Below are 19,030 nucleotides of genomic sequence, written 5' to 3'. Positions count from 1 at the left end.
GCTCACCAGGTGAGGCAGAGTTGTAGGTCTGAATGAACAGATAGCAGGCAATGCTGCAGTGAGATACAATGGACCTGTATAGCTTGCACAGCATGTGGAACAGCAGAGCTGGATCATACATCAGCACCTGGAGCAGAGTGGTACAGCAGAGCTAGTGATGTTGGATATTACGTGGAACAGCGGGGATGAAAGCGCAGACATACAGCAGAGCCAGGTATGTAGCAGCCACACTTTGTTACAGCAAAGATGTATGTGTAGACCGCACCTTGGAACAGCAGAGCCAGGAATGTGGACAATTACATCATTAATAGTCACCTATACACAGGCACCCTGTGACAGCAAAGCCATGTATGTAGACTGGAGCATTGTAACAACAGAGCTGACTATGGTATGCAGACAGCACCTGGAACAGCAGAGCCGTGTATGTGGATAGCACCTTGGAACAGCAAATCCAGATACCTGCAGATGGGCACCTTGATGCAGCAGAGCAGAGTATTTACATAGGCACCTTGATGCAGCAGAGCAGAGTATGCACATAGGCACCTTTTATGCAGCAGAGTATGCAGATAGGCACCTGTATGCAGATAGGCACCTTGATGCAGCCGAGCAGAGTATGCAGATAGGCACCTTGATGCAGCAGAGCAGAGTATGCAGATAGGCACCTTTATGCAGCAGAGTATGCAGATAGGCACCTGTATGCAGATAGGCACCTTGATGCAGCAGAGCAGTGTATGCACATAGGCTCCTTGATGCAGCGGAGCAGAGTATGCAGATAGGCTCCTTGATGCAGCGGAGCAGAGTATGCAGATAGGCACCTTTATGCAGCAGAGTATGCAGATAGGCACCTTTATGCAGCAGAGTATGCAGATAGGCACCTGTATGCAGAGGAGCAGAGTATGCAGATAGGCTCCTTGATGCAGTGGAACAGAGTATGCAGATAGGCTCCTTGATGCAGCCGAGCAGAGTATGCAAATAGGCTCCTTGATGCAGTGTAGCAGAGTATGCAGATAGGCACCTTTATGCAGCAGAGTATGCAGATAGGCACCTGTATGCAGATAGGCACCTTGATGCAGAGGAGCAGAGTATGCAGATAGGCTCCTTGATGCAGCCGAGCAGAGTATGCAAATAGGCTCCTTGATGCAGTGTAGCAGAGTATGCAGATAGGCACCTTTATGCAGCAGAGTATGCAGATAGGCACCTGTATGCAGATAGGCACCTTGATGCAGAGGAGCAGAGTATGCAGATAGGCTCCTTGATGCAGCAGAGTATGCAGATAGGCACCTTGATGCAGAGGAGCAGAGTATGCAGATAGGCACCTTTATGCAGCAGAGTATGCAGATAGGCACCTTTATGCAGATAGGCACCTTGATGCAGAGGAGCAGAGTATGCAGATAGGCTCCTTGATGCAGTGGGGCAGAGTATGCAGATAGGCTCCTTGATGCAGTGGGGCAGAGTATGCAGATAGGCACCTTGATGCAGCATACTCATGTGTGGGCTTGCAGATAGGAGTTTGGAGTTACTTTGTGGAGACAGTAGCAGAACCCATTTTTAGCAGAGCTGGGTTTGTCTTCTGTAGAGATGAGCGAACCTGAAGTTTGTGTTCGGTATGAACTTTTCCAAGAAAACAAAGTTTGGGTTTGGAGTTTGGGTGCTTTGTGTGCTGACCCCTCACCTGAGCATGGCGGTGCTCGGGTACACCCGATGCTCAGCCCAGTGTGAGCCGCTTGCAGCATAATCAGATATAGTGTGCACCAAGCAAAAAAGACTATGGAAAAATCCCTGCCTCCCCTCCCCCGGAAGTGTCTGTTTATGGCTGTATGTGGGCAGAGATCTGAACTGCTCAATACTGACTTCAAATGGAGATCAGATTGTGACGCCCTGGCAAAACCAGGTAGTCACACAGATCAGGCCCCACACAACACCTTTCCCACACAGGGTTAAAACAGCCGACCTGAAACCCTAGTCACCCCCCTTAGGGTAGGACAGACACACCAGTGGGCGGGACCAGGTGGAAGGGAACGCCCCCGGGGTGGGAAAACAAGCAGTTGAGTTGAGAGTAAGCTGTAGTTCAAGTGCAGTGTGGAGGTGTGAAGTTGACAGGCGTCGGGGTTGGAGCCCTGGTGCCTAGGCTAGGTGGCAGACAGTAGTCAGAGTCAGCAGGAGACGGGAAGATGGCTGCCGGAGATCCGAGGTGGACCGGGACAGGGTTGTAGCCCGCCGGTACCGACACCGGAGAACCGACCCGGAAACCGCGCACAAGGGGGTACTCTGACCGTGAAGCCAGGACCGGCACCGACGGCCTAGCTAATTACCCGACTGAGGGCAGGATTTTAGGTCCTGTCCCAACCCAAGTCCCGAAAAGTGACAACCACCCACCGAGAGGGATAGGGCATCCGCCAGGGCCAGGTAGATCCCACGGGTCAGCGTCGACGGGCACGGCTCCCCACAAAAGGACCGGCAGCGGACTCCCGTGTTACACACCGGGAAGTCTACTGAAAAAGAAACACACAGTGCAGAGGAGAGGGACACTGACTACTCGCCCGGGTGTGGGACCAGATACACCCGTCAGCGGAGGCCGGCCACCACCACCTTGGTTTACCAAAAAGAACGTTGTGCTTATTGTCTCCATACCGCCGTGCAACCCCGTCCAGCATCAGGACATCTGAACTGTGAGTGTGTGAAACCAGTAACTCTGCACAACAGTGGGTCCCAGGGCATCCATCCCTACCCACGGAGGGGTTAACATCCAGCTGCCACTACATCTTCCCCTGGACACCCTATAACAGTAGCGGTGGTGTCACAACTCACCACACACCGTGGGTGGCGTCACAGACAGTTTATAACAAATCCCGTACATTTACGTCCCCCCTTTTATTCGACGTGTCCGCGCGACCCCCGGGTCCAGGGCACCCCTCGAGCCGCACCGGCTGCTGGCGTGGGAGCGGCACAAGATCAAGCCCGGGTCACCTGGACCAGCAGAACCTGAACTTCTGAACTTCCACGGGTCCGCTCATCTCTAGTTATGACTAATAAGGGATAGCAGTACATGGTTGTAGCATAGGCTTACTATCTGAGTACTTAGGTGGCAGCTGATCTAAAAGGCTAGGGAGTGACCTCTGAAATGTGTGCAGCCTCACCATGAAAACCAGTGGACGCTAGTACTGGGAGAGCGACCGCTGGGAAAACAGGAGGCAGAGCCCGGCACTGGAGCCGGGACAGGAGAGTAACAGGAATTTACCTCTATGGCTTAGGCCTCTTTCACACATCCGTGCCTCCGGTACGTGTTTGGTCAGTTTTCTCACGTACCGGAGGCACGGGCACACATAGACCCATTAAAATCAATGGGTCTGCGCTCACGTGCGTGTTCTGACATGGACCGTGTGTACGTGTGGAGCATACGTGTGCCCGTGTGCTCCACACATCAACATGTCCATTTTTCTCCGGCATCACGGGTGTCACACGGAACGTAAACGGACCACACGGAGGTTTCCGTGTGACACGCGCCGGAGAAAAGACACGTGTCTGAGAATAAAATAACAAAACTTTACTCCCCTTCTCCAGCCCTGCAGTCTCTGCCACTGCTGTCACTTGCTTCCAACCCCCGCTCATTATGCTCATTGAACATTCACTTCACTGCAGCCGGAAGCAGCAGCAGCGGGGAGTCGGCAGGACCGGAGACCGAAGATCAGCACCACGGACAGCGAAGCCAGGGACAGGTGAGTAGAAAGTTCCCGTTCACGGATAGCACAAGGAGAACACACGTGAGCCGTAAACAGGGCTCACGGAGGGCAAAACGCACCTTTGACACGTCCGTGAAAAACGTGCGTGGTTTTTCACGAACGTGAAAGAGGCCTTAGGGACGGGCAGCTGGAAACTTGGCCCAGTAAGTATGATATGTGAGCGGAATCTTTCTCTTTCTGTAAACCTTGAAAATATATTTGCCCCTGATGCTGATTGTTCTTATTTTACCTCCTTTAGTGCAGTGTTACAAGCTGCAGCTGTAAAACCAGGCCTATGAATCCAGAGAGTGGAGGCTGCGGGATCAGACCACACAGGCTACTTTTATTCTTTGTAACCAAGGAGATACATCGCTCTGCGCAAGAGCTGTATACAGAAAACGGTAAGAGATTTTTAATGGAGACTATTGTGACGCCCCTGGACTAGTCAGGGTGTCGCAGGGAACTGCACTCCTTTCTCTTCTGGTGCAGAACCCACCCTCCAGGGTTCTGGGATCCTAACCTTTGGTGTTGCTTCTATCAGCATTCAAATCCTAGTCACCTCACACCACACCCTGTCAGGCACACCAGTGGGTGGTCTATCTGGAATAGGGCCACCCGCCTAGGGGTCAGGCAGACTGGTGGGAGGGACTTATTAGAGTTCAGTGTCAGCTTTCAGTGAAAGAGGAGCTGAAGTGGCAGCTCCTGGGGAGCTGGGAGAGGAGTCTAGTAGTAGCCCTCAGAGAGTGAGGAGCTAGGGGAGTTGTAGCTCCCTGGGAGACATTGGCTAGGTCGCAGACGGTGGTCTGGGACCGGAGGAGTCAGAGACCCGGTCGCAGGGTATTGGAGAAAGGAGCCAGGCTTAGTTTTGGAGAACGGTCAGCACTGGAATATCCAGTAACCGGAATGGTACCGAGTATGACGGGGTACAGGACCCTAGATCAGGGAGTAGCTTCACGCAACCTGATAATTAACCTGTGGAGGATAGTCTCTTTATGAACTTTCCCCAAGAGCTCAGAGATCGAAGGCACCAACACAACGAGGGGATAGGGCTTTCCAACCCATGCGGCCCACTGAAATCCCAATTGTCAGCCATCGAGAGCACAGTTCCCCTATCCAAATATAGGGAGCGGGACCCCGAAAGCTCCAGGCCGAGGGATCACTCAGAAACATCTAAAATCAGTGCATGGAGGCAGGTCAGGACCACCAGCAATATCAACGGGGACGGATCCCCGGATGACCTCCCCCCCCAGAGTGGCAGCGGCACGCAGAGACTTGGTTTACTTATGTGTCAGAGTCTATTTGGTGGTCGCACCAACACCCACATGGCCTGAGTGAGTACGCTGCATCCCCCCTGCGTCCTGACTGCTGCGCGGCTTGCATCCCACATCCCTGCACCTCCACCATCCAGAGTCCCGGGGTCTGCCCTACCTGTGGTGGGAACGTCATCTAGCTGCCCCGCCCCATCTCCCCCGGGTACTCCCATCGGCAGCGGCGGTACCCTCCCCCATTTACCGTGAACCACGGGTGGCGTCACGAACAATAACCTCCCCTGTAAATAGCCCCACCTTCTTATTTTCGAGTGTTCCCGAGCCCCTGGGTCCGGAGACCCTCGAGCCACAGCAACCCCCGGATCCGAGCAGTCCGATTGCTGCAGGGGTGGTACCCTATTTTTTAAAATTTTTCTTCATTTTTAGTTTTAAGATAAAATAGAGGCAATACAAAATGTTTCAAAAGTGTTCATACCCTAATAAAGCACAGTGGAATAAAAGCTTTTCCTAACATGTCACATACAGGACATTGACCCTTAACATTGACCAACTTAATAAAAACTAAATATATTCCCATCTCACTTGTTCATTGTCACCAGGTAAACCAATATAACTGCACAAAATTTAGAAATAAACTTTTCTGACATGCAAAAGCTAAACCCCCAAAAATTAGTGACCAATATAGCCCCCTTTCTTTCTGATGACACTCAGCAACCGACCATCCATAGATTCTGTCATTGCTTGATCTGTTTACGATCCACATTGCGTGCAGCAGCCACCACAACCTCCAGACACTGTTCCCAGAGGTGGACTGTTTTCCTTCCCTGTATATCTTACATTTAATGAGGGACCACAGGTTCTCTATGGGGTTCAGATCAGGTGGACAAGGGGCCATGTCATTATTTTTTCATCTTTTAGACCTTTACTGGCCAGCCACGCTGGGGAGTAGTTGGATGCATGTGATGGAGCATTGTCCTGCATGAAAATTATGTTTTTCTTGATTGATAGTGACTTCTTCCTGTACCACTGCTTGAAGACGTTGTCTTCCAGAAACTGGCAGTGGGTCTGGGAGTTGAGCTTCACTCCATCCTCAACCCGAAAAGGTCCCCACAAGTTCATCTTTGATGATACCAGACCATACCAGTGCCCACCTCCACCTTGCTGGCGTCTGAGTCGGAGCTCTCTGCCCTTTACTGATCCAGCCTCTGGCCCATCCATCTGCCCATCAAGAGTTACTCTCATTTCATCAGTCCATAAAACCTGTGATAAATCATTCTTAAGCTATTTCTTGGCCCAGTCTCGAGGTTTTATCTTCTGTTTCTTGGTCAGAGGTGGTGGTTTTCAGCCTTCCTTACCTTGACCATGTCCCTGAGTATGGCACACCTTGTGCTTTTTGATACTCCAGTAACGTTGCAGCTCTGAAATATGGCCAAACTGGTGGCAAATGGCATCTTGGCAGCTTCACACTTGATTTTCCTCAATTCATGAGCTGTTATTTTGCACCTTTTTTGCCCAACACGCTTCTTGCGACCCTGTTGGTTATTTGCCATGAAACGCTTGATTGTTCGGTGATCACGCTTCAAAAGTTTGGCAATTTCAAGACTGTTGCATCCCTCTGCAAGACATCTCACAATTTTGGACTTTTCAGAGCCCGTCAAATCTCTCTTCTGACCCATTTTGACAAAGGAAAGGAAGTTGCCTAATAATTAAGCACACGTTATATAGGGTGTTGATGTCATTACACCGCACCCCTTCTCATTACAGAGGTGCACATCACCTGAGTTACTTAATTGGTAGTTGGCGCTCAGCCTATACAGCTTGGAGTAGGACGACATGTATAAAAAGTATCATGTGATCACAATACTCATTTGCCTAATAATTCTGCACATAGTGTAGTGTGAAGCCCCACAGGTGTTGTGTCGGTGCATTACCTTCAGGGACTCCACTCAGCTGGATCTGGTCACAGGTAGGAGATCTTCTTCTTGTCGTGACGCCACTCTCAGTATTGCGGCCAGTAGGGACCGCCACTGCAGGTTGAGGGTCGCCTGGGGCTGATGGTGTGTGCAGTTAGTTGGAATAGCCTCCTGAGAGTGAGGCAAGCCCCAGGGCCCGGTGTAGGTGCGTAGTACCACAAGGCGCAGAATAACTCCACACAGGCAGAATGTCTTTCAGGGTTTTTACTCACTTCAGGTGGCAGGGTGAGTAACCCGGGCGTAGCTGGGATGAACCAGGCGGGAACCAGGTGTCCTTCAGGCTGACTTGTGAGGGTGACTACTAACTCGCCTTCCTTAGCCCTTGGTGGTTTGGGGTGACCCCGACTTTGAGTCCCTATGGGGGTCACCCAGGGAAGTTGCTGAAGCCTCACTCCCCTTCGTTTGCCGTGTGCTTGTCGCCTGGGCCAGATCACTCCAGCTGCTTGCCTCCTGTGAGCTATGGGCCCTAACTGTGGCTACGTGGCTGCGGCTTTTGTAGTGTTGTGGCGTGGGCTTTGAGAGCCCCACACCGGCAGGTTTAGCAAAAGAAAGCTGGATCTATCTCCGCTTCGGGATCTGCCGCCCGTTTGGGCCTGGTACTCTCTAGCAGTCTCCTTACTTCCCACTCCGTTGCTCTCTCTCTAGCTGAAGATGGATTTCGGGTAGCACTCCTAGTTGACCGTTCTCCCCCGTCAGTAGCCACTGCGCGGGCGCTGTTAGACAGCAACAGCCCCACAGGTCTGCTCCTCACTGAGCCCTATGGAGTTCTGCTCTAACTGACTCACTGCCCCTCCTCTCCTGTTCTTGCCTACGCCACCTAGCAACCAGACTCTCTTACCACACCCCTTGAGAGGAGATGGAGGCTTTTGGCCCCCTCCACTATTCCAGTGAAGGTCAAGGCTTTTCCCCCTCCTGGGATCCCCAGGGGTCCTCTCATGGGTACATGTGTGAGACCTGATCACTATGCGCCTGTGTACCACACCCCGGTCAGCCTTCTGGATTACCTGTATTGTACTGTCCCCAGCATGGGTGCAGTACTCAGTGGTGCCTGACCAGGTCAGGGGCGCCACATTCCCCCTTAGTTATCACCAGCACGTCCTCGGGCTGCAAGACAACATTTTAAAATGCATAAAACATTAAAACATGTAAAACATTTAAAAGCACCAGGTACCATACATCACCACCCTCCACCCACAAGTCCGTTAACCCACCCAAAACCCTTTCACGTTGGCCGCGGCTTCAGCCACTTCTGGCAGGATGTAGAGGCGGCTTACATGGGCTGGTGGTTTCAGGGTATACCTGGCCTGGTGGATCCGCGCCGTCAGCCTCTTCTGGCAGGATGCAGAGGCGGCCTCCACAGTTGGTGCTGACCAGGTACCCTCTTTGTGGTGGAGAGCCAGGCCCCATAAACAGGCATGCTCTCTGGTCGCAGGTAAGCCAAGGCCCTATATACGGACGGGCTCCTCCTGGTTGCAGACGAGCCAAGCCCCTAAACAGGCTGACTCTGGTGGTGGTGGTGCCCTCTGGTGTAACTATTTACACTGCGAGAGTTTGTGGCTATAGCCAGTTCATAGCCTTAAGGTTTATTTCTCACAATAGTTTTTGTGGGCACATACTTAAACGTGAACGTTGCAAAACAAACTTTTCAAAACTTCAACTGGTAACTTCTTTCTTTACTTTACTCCTCCATTTCACCAGGGCTTGGGCCTGTTGGGCTGCGGCACCTGCTGCTTTCTTGCTCTTTGTCGTCGTCTGAGGTAGTTTCATCTGTAGGTTCCTTGTCTTTTCTTTCTTGATCTTCATCTGTTTCCTTTGCTGCATCTGTTTCTTTATCTCTGTCTCTTCTTTCTTCTTTGGGACATGGTGCTACATCTAAGGCATACAATCCTCTTTCGCCTTCATGCATAGTGAATTGTACTGTATTTCCCATCTTTAAGTTTCTGCCAGGGTGTCCTCTAGGCAGATGAGCGTTCACATCTCTTCTGTTGACAAATATCCCTTCTTTGATACCAGGGGCTACAATGAATCCATATCCACTTCTCAAATTGAAATCCTCCACTACTCCTCTGCAAAGGGGTCCTCTGACCTGGGCTTTGGACCTTCTCAGTAACCTTTTCTCCTGTAGGTCTCTGGCTGTGACTTCTCTCTGCTCTGGAGACTGTGGTGCAGAGGACAGCGTTGTTCTGTTGCGACGCCTTGTCTTGCGGGCTGGGTTTTGCCGGGCTGTTACTTCAATGCCTGCAGGGCCCCAGGTAAGGTTTCTGGGCTGATCTTCGTCAGCAGACGGTGTCAAGTCCTCCTCATCCCAGCGGGAATAGGGCAACATCTCCGGCTCTGAGTATAGATCCACTGCCGGTGGCTCCGGAGTCAGCTCCTCAGCTTCCTGGCCTCCTCTCCCCCTTAGTTCTTCGCTGCACTCTGGTTGTGGCAGCGCTGGGGATGAGTGGTCCTCAGCTGGTCCGGGCGGTGGACTCTCTGGCGCGGCTGCAGGGGTTGCCTGAATCTCCTTGGGGGTATGCGGAGGGAGCAGATACCGATCCACCATCTCTTGTGGGAACTGGGCCTCTAGATCAGCCTTCAGCTTCCAGTATTCGGGGTCCTCTCCTATCAGGGACTTCCTAGCAGGGACCTCTTTGGACTGGGGAGCGGTGTCTGCTCTGGCCTTGCAGGCCGGGGAAAATAGTGATGCAATCTCTTGGCGGGCCGCGCCTGGCATGGCGGCGGCCTGGTCTTGGCGGGCCGGGCCTGGCATGGCGGCGGCCTGGTCTTGGCGGGCCGGGCCTGGCATGGCGGCGGCCTGGTCTTGGCGGGCCGCGCCCGGCATGGCGGCGGCCTGGTCTTGGCGAGCCGCGCCCGGCATGGCGGCGGCCTGGATCAGTGTCGCTGTTGCAGGGGGCTCTGTGCAGGCTGGGCTGGACGTCGCTGCAGCAGTCTGGGCTTGGCGGGCCGCACCTGGCGGGGCTGCGGCCTGGTTCAGCACCTCACTTGCGGCGCGGACGAGCGTTGCTGCGGCGGTGGGGTCTCGGCGGGCCGGGCCTAGCAGGGCGGCGGCCTGGGTCAGCGTCACACCTGCGGCGCGGATGAGGGTCGCGGTGGCAGCCGGTTCTTTGCGGGCCGGACTGGGCGTTGCTGCAGGGACCGGGTCTTGGTGGGCCGAGCAGGGCATCGCTGCGGCCGCTGGGGCTTGGAAGGCCGCACCTGGCGTGGCTGCGGCCTGCTTCAGCGTCGCCGCACCGGACGCCTCTTCGGGGACCGCGGGCGTGGCAGCAGGGGTCGGGGCACTTGCGCTGGCCGGGGCATCACTCGACTCACCCACCGGTGGCAGCATCGGGGTCTGCGTCGTCGCCGTCCTGTCTGGCACTCGGCGCGCGGCTCTCCTTTCATAGGCCCGAACCGCCGCGGTCATCTCCAGCATTTCCATTCGTTCTTCCCGGATCTGCTCCACAACCCGGGTCTCCAGTCGGTCGCAGAACTGGGCCAGCTCCCGGTACCACCAGGCAGCGGAGCCTGGTTCTGGATTCCTGCGGTCAGACGCCATTTCTTCTGCGCCGTCTTCTGCACGATCTCCCAGCAGTGGACTCGCCGTTGCCTCTAGTAGCAAGCTGTTCAGTTTCCGCTCTGCCTCTTTCAGCAGCTCCTCTCCCAGCAGCAGGCTTGTGGCTTCCTTTCCTTCCCGCCGTCTCTGGACGCTTCCACTCTCATAGCTGGCAAGGTCAGAACTCTGCAGGGGATCTCTGGGTAGCCACACCTCTTCGTGGGCGGTAACTTCTCCCAGCGCGGGCTGCTGTTGTTTTTCAGCGCGCTTTTCATGGTGGCAATATGGCGGCGCTTCCAATTTTTCAAGCGGACCGCCCAGGCACATGGTCACCTGTCTGGACAGGTCTAGTCCTTATCCTGTTCGTGACGCCAGATGTGAAGCCCCACAGGTGTTGTGTCGGTGCATTACCTTCAGGGACTCCACTCAGCTGGATCTGGTCACAGGTAGGAGATCTTCTTCTTGTCGTGACGCCACTCTCAGTATTGCGGCCAGTAGGGACCGCCACTGCAGGTTGAGGGTCGCCTGGGGCTGATGGTGTGTGCAGTTAGTTGGAATAGCCTCCTGAGAGTGAGGCAAGCCCCAGGGCCCGGTGTAGGTGCGTAGTACCACAAGGCGCAGAATAACTCCACACAGGCAGAATGTCTTTCAGGGTTTTTACTCACTTCAGGTGGCAGGGTGAGTAACCCGGGCGTAGCTGGGATGAACCAGGCGGGAACCAGGTGTCCTTCAGGCTGACTTGTGAGGGTGACTACTAACTCGCCTTCCTTAGCCCTTGGTGGTTTGGGGTGACCCCGACTTTGAGTCCCTATGGGGGTCACCCAGGGAAGTTGCTGAAGCCTCACTCCCCTTCGTTTGCCGTGTGCTTGTCGCCTGGGCCAGATCACTCCAGCTGCTTGCCTCCTGTGAGCTATGGGCCCTAACTGTGGCTACGTGGCTGCGGCTTTTGTAGTGTTGTGGCGTGGGCTTTGAGAGCCCCACACCGGCAGGTTTAGCAAAAGAAAGCTGGATCTATCTCCGCTTCGGGATCTGCCGCCCGTTTGGGCCTGGTACTCTCTAGCAGTCTCCTTACTTCCCACTCCGTTGCTCTCTCTCTAGCTGAAGATGGATTTCGGGTAGCACTCCTAGTTGACCGTTCTCCCCCGTCAGTAGCCACTGCGCGGGCGCTGTTAGACAGCAACAGCCCCACAGGTCTGCTCCTCACTGAGCCCTATGGAGTTCTGCTCTAACTGACTCACTGCCCCTCCTCTCCTGTTCTTGCCTACGCCACCTAGCAACCAGACTCTCTTACCACACCCCTTGAGAGGAGATGGAGGCTTTTGGCCCCCTCCACTATTCCAGTGAAGGTCAAGGCTTTTCCCCCTCCTGGGATCCCCAGGGGTCCTCTCATGGGTACATGTGTGAGACCTGATCACTATGCGCCTGTGTACCACACCCCGGTCAGCCTTCTGGATTACCTGTATTGTACTGTCCCCAGCATGGGTGCAGTACTCAGTGGTGCCTGACCAGGTCAGGGGCGCCACAGTAGAAATACAGTAGCCATTGGGAAAAGTAATATTTGACTAAATAACACTTTTTTTCTTGATATTGAAGTCACCAGCCCTGAGTAATTCTTTCTATACTTCAGCATTTTCTACTCTTTATCTTTGCTCCTTAAGGACTGAACTATGACCAGTGACTGCAGCTTAGTTGCACTGTCTTCTCAGACACCCCCATTACTAACCCGGTGAGTATACAGTTAAAGACACCCACCAAGGAAACAACAAAGTGTATTCGAATAAAGACTCCGCCACACTCACTCGTTCACTAATTTATTAATTTAAAAACAAATCCTCAAAGTTCTGAACGAGTCTCCATAGGTCTTTCACGGTGAACGGCAGGTACAGAATTTCTTACGAGATTGAAAAATTCCATGTCTGGCTCTGACCTGGCGTTATTCCAGCCTATCGAGCCTCGTTCTCAGAATGTTCAAAGAACGAGGCTCCATAGGATTCGATGGGCGTCATGGGACATTCCACCACTGGATTATGTCGGAACTTCGAGGAATTCTTTTTAATTAATACATTGATGAACGGGCGCATGCGAGGGAGTCTATATTCAAATAAATTATTTTTTTCTGCGTGTGTGTTTTAAATTTCTGGGTCAGTAATGGGGGTGTCTGATAGACTCCTCTCCATTACTAACCCCTGGGTTTGATGCCAGCTGTCAATTCAGAGCTGACATCAACCCTAAAAGTATTATCCAGATTGCCACTGCACCAGGGAAAGCGAGAAAAGCTGGGCGAAGCACCAGAATTGGCACATCTACTGGATGCGCCACTTCTGGAATGGCTTCAGCCTGGAATTGTTAGGCTGGGAGGAGCCAAATAACCATGGGCCTCCCCAGCCTGATGATATCAGCCCCCAGCTATCTGCTTTACCTGCACTGGTCATCAAAAATAGAATGGAAACCACAACATTTTTTCTTTATTTTTTTATTTATTCCCTATTCACTAAGCTGTTAGGGCACTTGGCACCAGACCATGATTTTCGGCCTTTGTACAGGCCGGGTCACGTCAGGCACTGGCCAATCACAGCCATGCAAATACTTGTCAAGGCTCGGATTGGTGCGTAAATGCCTACAGCCCAAAAGCATGTTGATTGGCTGCGCTGTAGCTTCTCAACAAGCTTTATTCGAGTGGTGAACCTGAACAGTTACACTTCCCGTGAGAAGTCTATGATCGAAGTTCAGTACCGGACACTAGGTGTCCGGTAAGAACCCCGAAGTTTACCGTTCAGGTTCGCTCATCTCTATCTGGGAGGGCAGCTGTGACATTTGCCTCAAGTTTAGTGGAGCGTCTTCTGGTTTAAGCCAATCAAATTAATCCCAGTAATCTGAATTTCTGCGCCTCTCTTGTTACAATATGTAGTTTCAAGTTAGCAGAAGATGCAGCTGCATCCCCCTCCACTCCCCCGTCTACTAATTACTTTATCATTGCAAACAGACTGAAGCCTAAGCATTAACCCCTTCCCAACAAAGCCATTTTTCATTCATGCATTTTCATTTTTTTTTTTCTTCCCCTTCATCCAAGAATCATAACATTTTTATTCTGTCACTGACATAGCTGGATGAGGACTTATTTTTTGTGGGATGAATTGTATTTTTGAATGTCAACATTCCCTTTTATTTATAGTACACTGGTCAAAAAAAAATAATTTTTGAGACCTGGAACATTTTTTTTTATTTTTCTGTCGTCAGAGCTTTATGAGAGGTTGTTTTTGGTGTCATAAGCGGTTATCCATATGGACACCTGTGGTGGGGTCCTTCCCTGATATCACACAATCAATAGAGCGAGAGATGAGAGAGCAATCCAAAAGTTCCTTTTATTCCATGCAATCCAGAAGGTTCATAAAAATAATCCACCACACAGAGGGTAAAATAGTCCAGGAACACGGATACAGTCAAGGAAGAGATAAACGTCCAGGTCTCTCTGGGAAGCCTCAGCTTCTCCCACAGAGGATAAATCCGTCACAATCCTCCAGCAGTCTTTTTCCAGGGAAATTGGGGTTTCTCAACTGCTCTCTGGGGTGCTGCCTGTAGCTGCAGCTTCTAACCCCAGAGGATGAATCTTCCTGCTTCTCTTGTAGTTCCCAGCCAGACTGACTAATCTCCAAGTAAAACAGAGAGTTTAGGTAGATCCCAGGCCTCCTCCCCCAGACTTAGTGACAAAAGCCTAGCAGGGGGTGATTAAACCTGCAAACGGGACAATATACACAGAAGGAATACAGAATGGACAGAGCAGCACACCTAAAATACGAACCTACACAAAATTATACACAACCCCCCATATTCCACCATCACAATATTGTTTTTGGGAAGATGCAATGTTTTCATGTCTTCTTATTGCATTTTTTGGATCACATATTGAAACTGAAAAAATAAATAGTCGTTATGAATTATTTTTAATCTTTACAGCTTTTACTTTATGGGTTAAGTAATTATATATTTTGATAAACCGAACCTTACAGACTTAGCGATACCAAAATACCAAATGCTTGTTTTGTTACATTTCCTTGTTTTTGAATTCGGAAAAGAGAATGGTATATATATATATATATATATATATATATATATATATATATATATATATATATATATATATATATATATATATATATATATATATATATATATATATATATATTACAGTACAGACCAAAAGTTTGGACACACCTTCTCATTCAAACAGTTTTCTTTATTTTCATGACTCTAAAAATTGTAGATTCACATTGAAGACATCAAAACTCTGAATGAAAACATGTGGAATGAAATACTTAAGAAGGTGTGAAACAACTGAAAATATGTATTATATTCTAGGCTCTTCAAAGTAGCCACCTTTTGCTTTGTTACTGCTTTGCACACTCTTGGCATTATCTTGATGAGCTTCAAGAGGTAGTCACCGGAAATGGTCTTCCAACAGTCTTGAAGGAGTTCCCAGAGATGCTTAGCACTTGTTGGCCCTTTTGCCTTCACTCTGTGGTCCAGCTCACACCAAACCATCTCGATTGGGTTCAGGTCTGGTGACTGTGGAGGCCAGGTCATCTGGCGTAGCACCCATCACTCTCCTTCTTAGTCAACTAGCTTCTAGAGATGAGAAGGTGTGTCTAAACTTTTGGTCTGTACTGTGTGTGTGTATATATATATATATATATATATATATATATATATATATATATATATATATATATATATATATATATATATATATATATAAAATTATTATTTTTTTTTTTAAAGAAACAATACATAAGGGACTTAAATCTGCCATCATTTGCATGCTTCTACCCTTATACTGCAATATTTTGATTTTATTTATCTCCTAGGAGCGAGCCATAGGATGCGCTCCTTAGAAGCACCAAGAAGGTGGAGGTGAGCTCCTTCAGCAGACCTCCAACTTCAATGGTAAGTCATTGACTCCCTGCAATCTTGGCATGCCGGTAGAGTCAACAGAGTGCGGAAATGATTGTGCCAGTCAATTGTGCCGTTTAAATAAAGGCTGTCAGAGATTGAGAGTGGCATTTAAGTGGTTAAAAAGTATTATTCATGTTAGCTCTGGTTGCTGCTGTTAACGCTGGCTGTATAACACAGCCAACATCTACCCAGTGTGAAGTGTGCCTGCTCCCAATGCACATATTGGCGACATCGATGGGGTTAAATGGGTATAAAGGATTTTAAAAACAGCTTTCTTTCAAAACAGTGACACCTCTGTCCGCAGGTTGCTCGGGGTATTGCAGCTTGACCACATTCAAAAGCTGCAATATCACAGATAACCTGTGGACAGGAGGGGGAGGTGACTCTGAATGAAAGCAGACAAACTTTTCTAAGCATGGAGAACTGTGTTAACGGCAGGCAGTGGAGGCTACCATAAATATTGGGTGGCAAAAAGTCTCCACAAATGTAAGAACTAGAACCACAAACTCAATGAGGTTTATCATTTAACTACATTTATTAATATATATATATATATATATATATATATATATTATAAGCTGCAATTTAAAGTACTCTACAAATTGTGCCCACAATGTATACATTGATTAACATTTGCAGGTTTTGTGTAAGGGGCGCGCCATGCCACTAGAACAGGGTTTAAACAAAATATCCAAAGTTTATCAACAGAAAACCTTCATTTTGCCCAAAATGTGATGCTGATAATTAGAGAGCAGCAATGACTGTAGCACAGAGAGAGACGATCAGTAAATGTTCTGCAGATAACAACAGTCACAATCAGTAGGACGTGCACCGGCCGTCGCTGTGAATGACTCCAGCACATCTGCAGCCACAGGACATCACTAGTCCCTCACATTGCTCTGGGGGGATTTTGGCCCACTCTCCTTCCAGTCTCTTCCACAGTTCTTTGACTGTTGTGGGTTTCTTGGCCATAACTTTGTCACCAAGGATTTTCCAGAGGTTTTCTATCGGGTTTAGGTCAGGAGGACTCTGAGCTATGGCCATTTAATTGTTTCAATGTTTTCTGTTTCCAGGAACTGCTTCCCCCGTATTGCTGTGTGACAGGGTGAATTGTCCTGCATGCAAATTGCTGGCTGATTGAGGGATGAACGCAAGTAAGTAACCACATGTTGTTGAAGAAGGTTCTGCTCCAGACTTGCATTTACTCTGCCATGTAGCTGTATGAGAGGTCCAACTCCTGCCGCAGAAAACATTCCCCAAACCATGACCCGTCCTCCACCACCTTTCACTGACTTCTTAACACACTATGGGTTCAGTCTTTCCCCAGTTTGTCGATGAACATAATGTTTTCCATCAGACCCAAATAAATTAAATTTGCTTTCATCACTAAAATGACCTGTGGACACTTCTCCTCTGGCAATACAACATGCTCACCAAGCCTTTTGATTCTTTCTGCTGATGAAAGCATTGGCCACTGCAGAGTGGGCTTTCAGTCCAAATGCTCTTAAATGTCGTGACCCTGTATGACGAGACAGATCCTTACCCTGTACAATGCTGAACTGGCGACGAGTTCCAGCTGCAGTGTTGAAACGATTACGCATGGAGATTCTCCACATTGTCCTGTCCTCTTTTGCATTTGTCTTTCGAGGGCGACCAGCCTTCTTGGGGGACTTGAAAGAGTTTGTGATGTTGTAAAGATACAATATTCTCAAAATCACAGAGTTAGAGCGACCAACTTCTCTTTCTATGGCTGATAGGGTCCCCCCTTTGGCCTTCATCTGGACAAACTGCTGTTGGAGGGTTACAGTCACTTTGTCACCCTTTTGGCCTTCATCTGGACAACCTGCTGCCGGAGGGTTTCAGTCACTTTGGAACGGCAGAACATTTTTTCAAAGTGAGTACAAACTGGAAAGTTCGGCTGCCAGTTACATAGGGTTTGTCAGATAATTAAGGAAATTAGCACCAGGTGCCGGATTAACACCAATAACTTGCAGGGATCTGAAAGTGTTCTCTAATTTTGATTTGTGTTCTTTTTCATTTATTTCATTTACCTTTTTATTATGTGCTTTGGAATAAATTCAGTTTATGAAATAAGCGGAAAATCCTGTGACTTTCCTCATGTTAGGATATAATCACATAGGACGACATAATGAACGCAACATATAGGAAATTGTGTGTTCTCTAATTTTGATCTCCATTGTATGGTTTTAATTTCTTCAGGATTCAATTGGTAGCTGCTATGTTTCTATTTGCACACCAGAGGGCAGCCTTGTACAGCATTAGATATTTTTTCTTCCAAAAACCCAGAACTGGTTATTACTGATAGTTAAAAAATATCTATTATGGGTGTAAAACATCTATAATTGATATCCACTACACCTACACTAAAGGTAAATCGTTCCAACAGGATGCTAGTATTTTTTTTGTTATTGCTAAAACTGTTTTGCTCCCTTTGGCTATAAAAAAAAATATTAATAACCACAAAATTAAAAATAAATAAATAAATATAAATAACTTGTATTCACTCCTGTATCAAACTGCATTCACTTAAAGAGGGAATGATAGTGACGTGTGACAGTCATGAAATAGTATATATAAAATGGCGTAAATAACCAAATATTTTATTTAATTACAATGTTTGGTGTTGTTAATAGTAATGATGGTAAAAAAAAAAGATTTTTTTTTTTTTATTTGGAAACAATAAGATCTCACCATAGACAAGATGCGAATAAAGAATATTGACTTTTGTTTAATCAATGAGGAATGAGGACTTTCCAAAAATATAAGATAATGTAAAAAAATAAATTTAAATTTGGAAAAAAAATAAGATATTGGCATTGACACGATGGGAATAAAGAAGTTTGATTTTTTTTTTAATCAACCAGGAGTGAGGACTTTTCAATGATGTAAGATAATGTAAAAAAAAAAATAAATTTGGAAAAAAAAAATGATACAACCATAGATACGATGGGAAATATCTTTCCAATAATAAGATAATTGTAAAAAAAAAAAAAAAATTAAAATAAAATATATATATATATATATTTTTTTTTTTTTTTAAATATCACCATAGGCAAAAGGGGAGTAAAGAATTTTTACTTTTTTAATCAATCAGGAGTAAGGACTTTTCATTGATATAAGATGATGTGTAAAAAAAAAAATTAAAATTAAAAAAAAAATTAAATTTGGAAAAAACAAAGATGATATCACCATAAACACAAAGGGAATAAAGAATTTTGACTTCTTTTTTTAATCAGGAGTAAAGACTTTTCATTGATATAAGATGATGTAAAAAAACTAAAAAATTAAAAAATTAAAAAAAATTAAAAAAAAAAATAAGATATCACCATAAACACAAAGGGAATATTTTTTTTTAATTAATCAGGAGTAAAGACTTTTCATTGATATAAGATGATGTAAAAAATAAATAAATTAAAATATAAAAAAAATAAAAAAAATAAATTTGCAAAAGAAAATAAGATGATATCACCATAGACACAAAGGGAATAAAGATTTTTTTTTTTTAATCAATCAGGAGTAAGGACTTTTCATTGATATAAGATGATGTAAAAAAAAATAAATAAA

This window comes from Anomaloglossus baeobatrachus, chromosome 10 (genome assembly GCF_048569485.1).
Source record: "Anomaloglossus baeobatrachus isolate aAnoBae1 chromosome 10, aAnoBae1.hap1, whole genome shotgun sequence".
In the NCBI taxonomy this organism is placed as follows: Eukaryota; Metazoa; Chordata; class Amphibia; order Anura; family Aromobatidae; genus Anomaloglossus; species Anomaloglossus baeobatrachus.
The sequence above is the reverse complement of the archived record's forward strand: the minus strand, read 5'-3'. Positions refer to the sequence as shown.